We start from the raw sequence: 12,595 nt of genomic DNA, 5'->3' as shown, positions 1-12,595 counted from the left end.
ACAACAACAATGAAAATGTCAACATTTATTGCTTTTGAATGATCCTAACCTCCAATAGATGACATTGTATAGGTTGAGTTGCTTTGGCCCTGAACTTAAAGCTTTGTGCAAGATGGTAGCATAGGAAAAACAAGCGCATGAGTTTCTTATCCCCTTCCTCCTGGTGGTTGTAGGGGGATCGGAAACAAAGATAGTCTATAGGTACAGAGCAGGTGTTCTCAACCTCTGCAGTGTTAACACTACCTTGATAATTCTTTGTTGGGCAGAGAGGGACGGCTGTCCTGTGCATTGCAGGATGTTTCGTAGCATCCCTGGCCTCTGCCCACATAACCAGCAGTACCCAGCCCAACCTAACTCTTTCAGTGTGACAATCAAAAGATCTCCAGACATGGCCAAATACAACTCAGCTCCTGATTGAGAACCCCTGGTTCAGAGGATCCAAACATTAGAGTGGGGCTGTGGGAATAGGACAGTAAAGGCTATCAAAAGGCCTGCAGTGACTTTTGCATTCTCTTTGTCTGAAAAATCCTGTAAGTCCTTATTTCAGCACTGACCATCCTGAATCCCTGAGAAGCAGGCCATAGAGTGCAGGCTCCAGAACCAGACTGCTTGGGCTCAAAGTTCAGCTTTGCCAGTTGTAAACTCTGTGGCTTCAGATAACCTAGGACCCTCAAGCCTTGGTTCCTTCCCCTGTAAAGTGGGGACATAACAGAAGCTGCCTCATGTAAGAGGATCCATGCATAGCGATCATAACACTGGCACGTTACTCAGTGAATGTTAGGTGCACAAACACAGGCATGCATTACACACACCCTCGTGCACACACAAGAGCTGGGGAGGCTTTCTGGCAGAAAATACTGTGATGTCTATCTTTTTTAGGGCATTAAAAGAGATCCTCCCTATTGTGAAGCAATCAAGACTACAGTAATGAAATAGGAATTTTTAGGGGTGAAAAAGGCAGGTTTAGGAAATTTTTAAATTTAAGGGGGTCCATGGAAAGAAACACAGGGCTACAGAGCTACAAAGGTTACATTACTGCAAGACAAGGGAATTGGGGGAGGCAGAAGTTACATTTCCATAAGATAAGGGAACTGAGAGCAGCCAAAGGTCTATATTTACAAAATAAAGAAGGAGGGCCTCACATGTCCCATGTGAGGTTTGACCTTTGAGCTCAGGAGTTGCTATAGTGACCAAATCAAAGGGGAATAATGGCCAATCAAAGGGGAGATTGAGGCACAAACACTGCAGCCTTTAAAAACGGGAAAAAAGAAACTCTGGTGGGACTCTTTTCTCCCTCCCCACGTGGGAGTCTGTCCTTGTTCTTCAATAAATTTCCACCTTTGCTATACCATCTTCCATCCATGGAGTCATTCTTCGATTCTGACGGACAAAGAATCTGGGAAGCCATCCTGCCCAGGGGAACACCGCATTTTCCAGTCCAAAAGTCCCATATCAGTAATAAAAAGACAAGGGAAACTAACTACCTTTTACTGGAAGAGCGGAGGTGGTGTTTAAGAACTAGGCATGAGTGCAATTTCTCTGCTTTGAGAAGCCAGGTTGAAGAATTTACTATAGGACAGGCATTATATATTATTCCTAATCTTCCCGTCAGCCATTTGCGGTGGATATTAGCTCTAATTTTATGGTAAGAAAATAAAATTCAGAAAGGTTAAGACCCTACTCAAGGTCAGGAGTCTGGCCCACATCTGCTCTAATTCATTGGCTGCCACAGTATATAATAGAAAGAGGACAGGTGACAGGCAGAGAGATGGGCTGATGAAATGATCTAGGGAATGGTTATGAAGCAGGTGTTTGGCTAGAGAGAGCGCCAACTGTGACCAACAAGAACTGTTCATTTAGCCAAGAAAGCTGAGATTCCTTGATGGATAGTAACGCTGGACTCGATTTGTCCTGCTTCTATATTTGTTTTGGGGAAACTGAGGAGAGAGAAGAGGCCGATGTCAAATATTCAGTGCAAGTGGGTGTTTTGGGAAGAGTTGTTTGGTGTTATCTACAGTGATGAGCACACTCAGGTTGCTCAGTGTAGAAACCTCATTGAGGCTGGCAGGGACGCAACCAGGGAGTGTCTGATGGCAGAGTGTGTGTGTGTGTAGGGGGGTCAGGGGGTTGGGGGGGGGCAAGGGGCGTTAAAGGGGAAGGCCAACGGAAGAGAGAAGGGATTTTGAATTCAGCCTTGGCTGAGAAACCAAACAAGTATCTGGAAGCAAACGGGCATGACGATGCGTGAGCTCAGCTGCTTGATTCTCCTGCTTGGCTCCGTTTTAGCTGAGCCACCAGGCAAAGCACTTCGAGGTGAGTTCCCTGGGTGCTGAAAATGGGGACCAGCACAGACAGCTTCAGCTCCTTAGAAACAAACATACCAACCTCTGACTCTGAGTCTTCAGAATAGAAAATCTAGCACTTGGAAGATAAGCAGCTATTGATAAACTCGGGGTAAATCTTGTCTAACTGGCAAGGAGCACAATGGCTTGCAGGCTGGGGGTGGGGTGAGGCTGTGGCTGAGTGTGTTTGGACCATATTCCTCTTTTCAAAGGCCCTTGGGCCAGCTGGAGGCTTTACAAGGCCCCCACTCAGGCCGGCCAGCAGGGAGTTGAAGTAATCTAATTTTAATTATGTGACAAAAGCATGAAGAATCATTTAAAGGTCTGTCAGAGGGAAAAATGGCTCCAGTCGGCCAGGACTCCTTAGATGGTAATAAAGAAACCCATGGGCTAAATCCTGGGTTTCAGTGTTTAAAAAAATAAAACTCACATAATTACCAGATTGCGCTCTATTGAAACAGAGATAGGCTGTGAGGGGGCATTCCCAGCTTTATCAGATAAAGACAAAGGCACCTATGAGGCAGCTGGCTGCATGACAATAATTCTAAATTGTTTCTGGGATGAAATGGTCTTTTAAAAATAAGAAGAGTATTCTCCATTTCCTAAGACCAAGTAAGAGAGCGTTTCTGTGGATAATAGCAAAAACAAATGGTTCATACAGCATTTCAAGTGCATTATCCAACTGGGGTTTCAAAAATATTATCTCATGGGTTTGTTTTTTTTTTTAATCCTCACCTGAGGACATGGAGAGAGAGAGAGAGAGAGAGAGAGAGAGAGCGAGAGAGAGAGAGAGAGAGAGAGAGAGAGAGAGAGAGAGAGAGAGAAAGAAACAGATCCACTTGGCAACCTTTTGGTACACAGGATGATGCTCCACCAAATGAGCCACTCCAGCAGGGCTATCTCATTGGGTCTTTAAGAAAAGTTCTTAGTTTTAAGTAAGAAAGAAAGGGTTGATTTGGAAGTCCCACCTTGTTTTAATTTGCCACTGGTTTTTATTTATGTAAAAACTAGAGGCCCAGACTATTCTTGGGGGGGAAAGGGGTGTGGGAGATGCGGGAAGAGACTGGACAAAAATCATGCACCTATGGATGAAGACAGTGGGTGGGGAGTGAGGGCGGAGGGTGGGGTGGGAACTGGGAGGAGGGGAGTTATGGGGAGAAAAAAGAGGAACAAATGTAATAATCTGAACAATAAAGATTTAATTAAAAAAAAAACAAAAACAAACTAGAGGCCCGATGCACGAAGATTAGTGCAAGAATGGGCCTTCCTGGGGGGGGGGGGGGAGGGAGACATATGTACTACTATCTGTAATACTTTAAACAATAAAATAAAATTAAAAAAAAAAAGAATGGGCCTTCCTTCCCCTGGCTGCCGGCACCACCTTGCTCCTGCTGGAGCCGCCTTTCTGCCTTCCCACACTGCCCAGAGGCCCAGAACGTCTGTAGTGGTGCAAACGCCTGTGACTCCTGCCCTGCCCCCAGCCGCTCGATGCCTGCATATGCAAATTAGCCCGCCATCTTCGTTGGGTTGATTTGCATACTTACTCATGATTGGCTGGTGGGTGTCAGAAGGTATGGTCAGTTTGCATCTTTCTCTTTTATTAGTGTAGATAAAAAGAAATGTTATTTTGTCTAAATGCTAGAGCCTATAGAACTATTTTGAAGTTCTGAGAACCTAGAGCCAAGAAGCAGGTTTTCTTTGAATCAGCTGGCCTTGAGCAAAAGATCCTTGGGGAATTCCTAGTGCTTTGGAAAGTCTTTAATGACTGTGATGAATTGAACAAGTGAAAAAGCAGTGTTGAAATCATTAAGCAGATTAAGACTAGTGGCTTCATCCAAGGTATTGCCACCTCTTTCTCAAAGTCGGCCTGAAATTCTGCCTAGGCTCGACCCCAGGTAAAGATAATAAGGTTTATTGAAAAGTTGGTCATAAAAGGCGTTCATCAGCAGATCAGGGGAGACCTCAGAATCTGGGCAAATTGATACAAAATTATCTTCCCTAGCATTTATATCTCATCTGTCTTTGCAGCTGACACCACATAGACAGGTAGCCTTCATGAATTGATTTCTAAAGTAGTAGAAATAGTCTTTCCTCTCTCTGCACAGTTTTCCAGTAAAAGAAGACAGCAAACTCTCTTCCTCATTTCCTCCAGGGACCACGTTAGTCGGTAAATCTAGGCTGTGCTTCTGTATCAGATAAATCTCCGATCTTCATGGGCTTACCATAACAAAAATGTACTTGCTCGTTCCACAACCTGATGCAGTCAGCCCTTAGCAGTGTTCACCAAGCAGTGACTTCCGCATCTGGGCTGCTTCTGAGTTGTAAGTATGCCATCTGAATCATACAACTGCCAGGTTACTATAAAAAGAGGAGCAGAGGAATAGAGGAAAGGTATTGGCTTAGAAATGCACAGGCTTGAAAGAGACAAGCATCACTTCTACTTGAACTTCATTGTCTAGGTTGAGTCATGCAGCTTCCAACCCAACTGCAAGGAGTTGTGAAATGAAGAGGACCCACCAATATTTGAGGCATGTGAGTCATCTCTGTCTCCAAGGGCTCTATTTAGCCCCATTTCCCACTAACACACTTGTCTGGTTATTTTGAAGCAAATTAAAAGTAGTTCTTCCTCACAAAAGATGGGGCTTATACAAGATAGCTAGTAGTCTGGGTTATTACTGACCAGGGAGAAATCTTCCCTTGCTTCTCTCATATAACTATTATCAAAATATTTTTGATTTGGGATTCCATCTGCAATAGAGTAGTAAGAACACCTGTTTTGTTTTCCTCTCATGGTGCTGAAAAATCAACTAGTCATATATATATATATATATATATATATATATATATATATATATATATATATATATATAATAACTCTTGGCAGTTGATTAACAAAAGTGCATATAAATACTGAGAAGATGGAATGTTGGCCCAGGAATTTTTCATCTAATTTAAAAAGAGAGCAGAAAGTCCCTAGGGTAGCACCACAGCTTCCTAATCTAGGTTCATAATTATGCCATACTTACATATCTGGGACCAGTCCCATAGGGATGATGTGTTCAAGGAGCAAGTGGAAGTACTTAAAAAGCAACTCCATCCTCTTATTTGGTTCTCAGAGAATATCTAAATAGATTCCTTTCATAATCCACAGCAACACATAAGTATTGTCACATCTAATTCTCTCAGGCCTCAAAGATGGTCCAGAGTAAAACTCTCTCAATAAACAACCAATACAAATTAAGTGGAAAATACTAAATTATCTTTGTGGGGAAAGGGAAAAGCATGACTACTCATGCATTAATAATTTGCACCTTTGCCTACTTTGCAATACATTGCAGATTTTGCATGATCCCGGTACTTACCAACTCTCCCACAGTCCCATTTCTTTAATAACTCACCTTGCCACTAAAATTCAGAGGCTCAGATGCCATTCTCAGCAGCTCCTTTGAAATACCAAAAGAGAAATAAAAACTTTAAAATGGAGGTAGACATAACTTTGGAAAGGAAATTATAATCAGATATTTTTTCCTCAGTAGAAAAACATCTATTTTTTACTCAATCATGAAGAAAAACTTTAGTTTATGCTTTGGAACCTCCAGTTCTCATTACTTTAAAATTATTAAAGGAGAATTTTGCTTTGATAGTCTCCCAGTTCCCAACCCATATTGGTGAATTTAGTCTTTGTCACCTTTGGGTTGGGCATGATAGAAAGAAATGTCTCCCAAAGAATTGCTATTGCTCTTTGGAATTACACATGGTCATAGATGGCAGCTTTTGCTTGCCCCCCAGTCTCTGTAGCCCTCTTCCCCACATACCTTGTACCAGCTGATTCCCTTACAGCTCAAATGTGGTAAATTCTCAGATCCAAACCCTTTTGCTCACTAGTTCTCAACCCTGGCTGCATACTGGGATTATCTGGAGAGCTTTCACAAATCCCAGTGCCAGGGTGCACCTCAGATTAAGTCAGTAACTCTGGGTGGGGGAGAGAGGGACTCAGGCACCAGAATTGTTTGTGCAGTGTAGCTGATTACTACAAGGTTGAGAACCACTGTTCTAACCCAGTGTCTCTCCGGCGTTAAGAGAAATCAGAACTCCCTGGCAGTGCCTGTGAAAAACTGCATATTCCTTTTCTTTTCTGAGAATTCCTGACTCCTTGGGTCTGAGGCTGGATCCATTTTATAAGCACCCCAGCGGAATGCTGATACAGATGGTTCCCAAAACACTCCTTGAGGAACACGGCCCTGCTAAGTCTCAAATACCAAGTCACACCATTCTGCTATGTCCTTCCACCCATTTAAAACATTTTTTAATATAGAAATTTTCATACACACATAAAAATAGAGGTGGTAATATAATAAATATTCTGGTCCTCTGTTGCTGCATAACAAATCACCCCCAAATTCAGATGTTTAAAACAGCAACAATTATGCATTATGCTTATAAATCTATAATTTGGGTTAGGCCGTAATTCAGTTGGGATAGCTAGTCTCTGCTCCATCTGTCATCAGCTGGGGGCAGCTTAATTAGGGCTGGAGGCCCCAATTCTAAGATGGCTCATTCATTTCCACGATGGCTCACTCATATGGCTATCAAGTTAGTGCGGGCTGTTGGGTGAAAATCAGCAGGGATTGTCAGCTGGGGACCTTTTTCCTCTACACGTAGGTCTCCTTATAGGACTGCTCGGACTTCCTCAAAACATGGCAGACCGTTTCCAAGAGTGTACCAAGAGACAGGAAGTGGAAGCTGCCAGTTGCTAAGAGACTGGCCAAGAAACCAGCATAGCATCTTTTCCTTTCTATTTTCTTGGTCAAATAAATAAAAAAGCCTTCCCAGATTCAAGGATACAGGATATAGGGTCTATTTCTTGGTAGAAGAAGTATCAGACTTGTAGCCACAATTAATCCACCACAGTAGACTATCATGTACCCTCTACCCAGCTTTACTTATGTCTGTTTTTGAAAACTGGACTTTTCCTTTTCCTGGGGCCTGGGAGTCTACCTTGAACACAATTCTAAGCAGTTTTTATCTTTTTTAATCTATCTGGGTCCCAGCCAACTTCCCTTATGCCACCTTCCCCTGTTCGGCTTGGATCTATAAAAATCCACAGTTCTTCGATTCCCTGTTCTCTGCTATTTGGAATTCACTGATCCTTTGCATTGATATCCTCTCTTCATTGTCTGACCAGTCATATGTCAGCCTCTGCTTGCTTCTGCACCTCCTCCTAACTTCTGCAATGAGGTGTATTCTTTCAGGGCCTATCTCACCCAACAAATAGCTTTTCTTTTGTCTTAGTCCCACCAGGTCAGCCTTGTACCTCTGTTGTTAAGATGGGACATGACAATCATCTCTGGAGAAAGCTCCAAACCTTTTGCTCACCCGTCTTTCTCCATTACCACCTTTCTTCATTCAAATCACAGAATTTTGGAATTCTAGAGAAGAAGGGGATTAGAGTCTACCTAGAACCCTAGCCCAAGTTTTACCGACAAATAAATCTGTGTTCCTGCCCCATATTTCCACCTTGGTGCCCATTTGAATTCTGAGGACAAGATTTCATTTCATATTGGTAAAATGACTTTCCCATTCTCCCATTCAAAACATCCCTTCTCTGAAAAAAAAAAAAAAGAAGAAAGAAGAATTAATTTTATATCCCAGAAATTGGTTAGTGCAGTGGTCAGCAAACTCATTAGTCAACAGAGCCAAATATCAACAGTACAACAATTGAAATTTCTTTTTGAGAGCCAATTTTTTAAAAATATATTTTATTGATTTTTTACAGAGAGGAAGGGAGAGGAATAGAGAGTTAGAAACATCAATGGGAGAGAAATATCGATCAGCTGCCTCCTGCACACTCCCCACTGGGGATGTGCCCGCAACCAAGGTACATGCCCTTGACTGGAATCGAACCTGGGACCCTTGAGTCCACAGGCCGATGCTCTATCCACTGAGCCAAACTGGTCAGGGTGAGAGCCAAATTTTTTAAACTTAAACTATATAGGTAGTTACATTGTTATTAACTTAATTAGGGTACTCCTAAGCTGGCCTTTGCTAAAAACGTTCTCAATCTGAGGGGTCGACTTGAGCGAACATACCCCCACTTCTTCTAATGCCACTTCGTCAAAATAGACTCACCCAGGCCGAAAACTGACTTCTGTGCATGGACCACGAAGTTTCAATCGCACTGTACGTGCACACCCACACGTGGTATTTTGTGGAAGAGCCACACTCAAGGGGCCAAAGAGCCGCATGTGGCTCCCGAGCCGCGGTTTGCTGACCACTGGGTTAGTGGGTAAAATTGGGTTCGGCATGATAGAAATAAGTCCCCATGTTCCTCCTAAATTAAAATAAAACAAACCTATTTCAAAGTTATTTGAACATATTCACATATTTGTACTAAGCAGCACTGACACTTTAATAACGGCAAAACAACATCACTGTTTTTCTGCTACAATATTAGAAAGGGGGAGTGTGTTTCAGAAACAAGGAGAATGCAGGTGTAGGATGGTGTCATCTAGCATTTGCAGCAATCTGAGCCGGCAGCACATACTTGCTTCCAGTTGATGGTGGTACATAATAGGGAAGGTGGGTGAGTAGGGAGAGGGAGGGAGATGGGCACAGGCAAACGAAGAGATCTTTGCCTTTGGCCTTAGTTTTCTAGCTCTGTAGACCAGTGGTGAGCTTCATGTGTAACTGGACAGACAGACAGGGGAGCTCTTTTTTCATGGAGGAAAGAGTTTATTTACTTTGAATTTAAAATTTTACACAAAGCCCAGTATCTTCACTTTATGACAATGGGTGGTATGCCCTCAAAGGTCTCAGTCCCTTGAGCATCGTGATATATATAGTGGTTACTTCATGAATGGGAACAATTCCTTATAATTACAGGTGTGTATCAAAGCACACACATGTATCTCGATTCTTCAGATTGTCACAGTTTATTAATTACAATAAAAATCAAGTTACTATTATAAGTGTGGCACTGTGTTAAATAGGCCCTGGAGATACACAGTCATACACACATGATCCTGGGTCTCAAAGGTACAAAAAAATAAATGTATAATTATATTAAAATATATTAAGTAGAATGACTAGTACCTTTTAAAATGTACTGTTTCAAATTCAGAAAGAGAATAATTATATCACTCAAGAGTTTTTATCAATAATCTATTTTTGTTAGTTTGTTTGTTTTAAACATTTCCTTCCTTATTTCAGGCTTTTTCTTTAGGAAGTCAAAATAATTTTGCCCAAAGCAGCCTCCTCGGTCATACCCCACGCTGACTCTTTTGTTATTTTTATGATATAGACTCAAGAAGCATAGCTGTTCGAAGCTGGAAGGAACATTGGATACTTATCCCTTTCCAGTTTTCTCTTTGAAACGTGTGTCATGTTACTTTCCATTCCGTTATATATATTGTGCAGCTGTTCAGTTCTGCATGTGGGGAAGGTCACTGGTATAAATAGGACACCTCACCAAATGGGGACGTGCTCCTTGGAGTTTTTGGAAGGAGGGAGCGCATGCTGTGAGCACTGGCCATGTCACCAGGATGGAGATTTACTGTTCTCCTTGCTCTTCAGGCATTGCAACTGGGAAGGGTAAAAGGGATTATGGACATGGAAGGAAGGCTGAGCGAGGACTCTGAGAAGTGAATGCCTTTGCCAAGTTATGTCCTAAGACTGCGTTGGTGTTTCTCAAGTCCAGGTCCTTGGAAGTGGCTTGGGAAAACAATTCTGAATAAGGAGATAGGTGTAGGCCCTTGGTGGTACTCAGGCACATCTCCCAATATGATGAACTGACTTCAGGAGTGAAGGAAAACCTAATTCAGGTGCTGATCACACTCAGGGGGGGTCTTCAGCCATGGAGCGCCTTCAGGGCCTGGCGTGTAGTCACATTGGCTAAATAAAGTTAAGGTCTGTATTAATTTCACCTATATTTGTGCCACCATCTATTTTAAAAACATTAACTGATTTTTTATTTTTTTTATTTTTTTTTTTACTTCAGAGTACCTTTTGCATTTAATGTATAAATGATAGGGATAACTTTTTAAACTTTGGAGCCTATAAATAGGACATTTCACAATGGAAAAGAGCAGCATATTGGGCCACATAATAATACAGAACATCATTTATCAACAAATATTTAATGAAATCCCACTTTGTAACTGGCTCTGTACTCAGTGCTTGAGGCTCTGCTACACTTAATAATTACATCTTTGTATGATGAAAAATAAAATTCAAACAAAACACATATGGGAAAATTCATTTATGGAACTGGCCAAGTGCTCTTGTATTTGCTATATACAGTTCAATAGAATATAATTTTTGATACTGATACTATGTCAAGCTAGGTTATTAAAATATGAAAAAGCTGACAAGATAATAATAAATTAACAGGTTAAAATCTAAATGGAAATGGAAACCAAGAGGACTAATGGGAACTCAATCATTTAAACCTCTTGTGCCCTGAAGGCATTTGCTGAGCCAGGTGAATGCAGGCTTAGGTTTTGACAGTTTCCTGATGTGAAGGGGACAGATACCAAAGATGGGTTCTCCCTAAGGGTGAGTCGTCTAGGAGCCTCTCCTCTGCTATGGGCTGAATTTTTTCACCTCAAAATTCATATGTTGAAGCCCTAACTCCCAGTTACTCAGAATATTACTATATCTGGAGATAGGTCCTTGAAAGAGATAAGTAAAGTAAAATGAGACTTTTAGGGTGTGGCTTAATCCAATCTGATTAGTGTCCTTTTAAAAAAAAGAGATGAAGACACACAGAGAAACACCAGCAGCCTGTAGACACAGAGGAAAGATCTTGTAAAAAGGCAGCAGGAAGGCAGCCTTGGCAAGCCAGAGAGAGAGACCTCAGAGGAAACCAACCCTACTGGCACCTTGAGTTTGGATTTCCAGCCTCCAGAACTGAGAAAATAAATTCCTGTTGTTTAAGCTCTGCCATTCTGGTACTTTCTTATGGTGGCCTTAGCAGACTAATGCATCCTTCATAAAGATGGGACCCCCTTTGAGACAGCATGGAGGGACCTGGAGAGTATTATGCTAAGCAAAATAAGCCAGTCAGAGAGAGACAAGTATCACATGATCTCACTCATATGTAAAAATCTAATGAACAAAATAAACTGATGAACAAAAAAGATCCAGAGACATTGAGGCATGCAACAGACTGACGAATCTCAGAGGGAAGGTGAGGGGGGGTGGGGGAGAGATTAAGCAATGAACTTATATGCATATGTGCATAACCCATGGACAGGCAATAGTGCAGGGAAGGCCTGGGGAGGGGACCAGAGCTGGGTGGAGGGGATCAATGGGAAGGGAAAAGGGAGACATCTGTAATACATTCAACAATAAAGAAACATTTCAAAACAAAACAAACAATTATGGGTTCCCCAAAGTACTACAACATAGGGGTAGGGAGAGCCAGAGGTAAACCTGCCTCCTCGTCCTCAGGGGACAGCAAGGAAAGTTACGCTGGAGAAGAGTAGAGCAGGAGGGGACAAAGCCACCTCTGAGTTGTGCCCGGCCTCCAGGCCCCTCTGAATAGATGAAACTCAAATTCATATTACCTGAGCGGTTCTGAGACAGGCCAGTAAGCCAGGAGGAGTGGAATAGGGAAACTGAGACCGGTACCTAAACAAAATGACAGAGCAATTTACAGCAGACACAGGTCACCTCCTAGAAATAACATCTGGGCTTCAGCTGTACTTCAGCCCCAGGCCCAGAAAAACAGCAAAACCAGGTGGGTGACACCCATACCATCTGCAATGAAAAAGATGCCACACAGACCGATCAGTAAAGACCCCAACCCTAAAAGAACACACCTAGAAAACTGATGAATATTCTGTTGAAACCCTCCCCCTGAGGCCTCCCCTAAGATTCCAGCCTGCAAGAGAGAAATAAAAGCCTCAAGACAAAGGACCCAGCACCCACTCTATCTCCCAGGTGCATGCCTGTGCCTCTACCCTTCCCCTTTTCTTTCCCCACAGGCATGCATCTCCTAAACGCTGAAGGACCCCACAAGGCTTGCAACCAGAGCAGCAATGGGAAGTGGCAATTCATCCAGGGCAACCCCCCTGAGCCTGTCCCCATGGCCTCCTGTTCTCTGACTTCTTAGTGAGCTGAAGCAGACTAGCCTGGGCTCATTTTCCCAGCCCTTCCTTGTTTCACTGTCCCCAGCTTTAATAAACATCCTCTAAAATTCACCTGGACTCACGTTGTCAACTTTTTCTGCACAAAGTGAAGAACTCACACAC

General features: G+C 42.5%; 1 long non-coding RNA gene across 1 annotated transcript; it reads left to right on the top strand.

Moving 5' to 3' along the window:
* Positions 1 to 2,184: 2,184 nt before the first annotated feature.
* LOC132229421 (uncharacterized) lies at positions 2,185 to 12,535 on the top strand. The gene is made up of 3 exons (XR_009451681.1): positions 2,185 to 2,313; positions 4,802 to 4,874; positions 12,329 to 12,535. It is a non-coding gene; the product is annotated as an uncharacterized LOC132229421 (long non-coding RNA).
* Positions 12,536 to 12,595: the final 60 nt, after the last annotated feature.

This window comes from Myotis daubentonii, chromosome 3 (genome assembly GCF_963259705.1).
Source record: "Myotis daubentonii chromosome 3, mMyoDau2.1, whole genome shotgun sequence".
In the NCBI taxonomy this organism is placed as follows: Eukaryota; Metazoa; Chordata; class Mammalia; order Chiroptera; family Vespertilionidae; genus Myotis; species Myotis daubentonii.
Note: the sequence above shows the minus strand (reverse complement) of the source record. Positions and strands in the feature narration are given on the sequence as shown.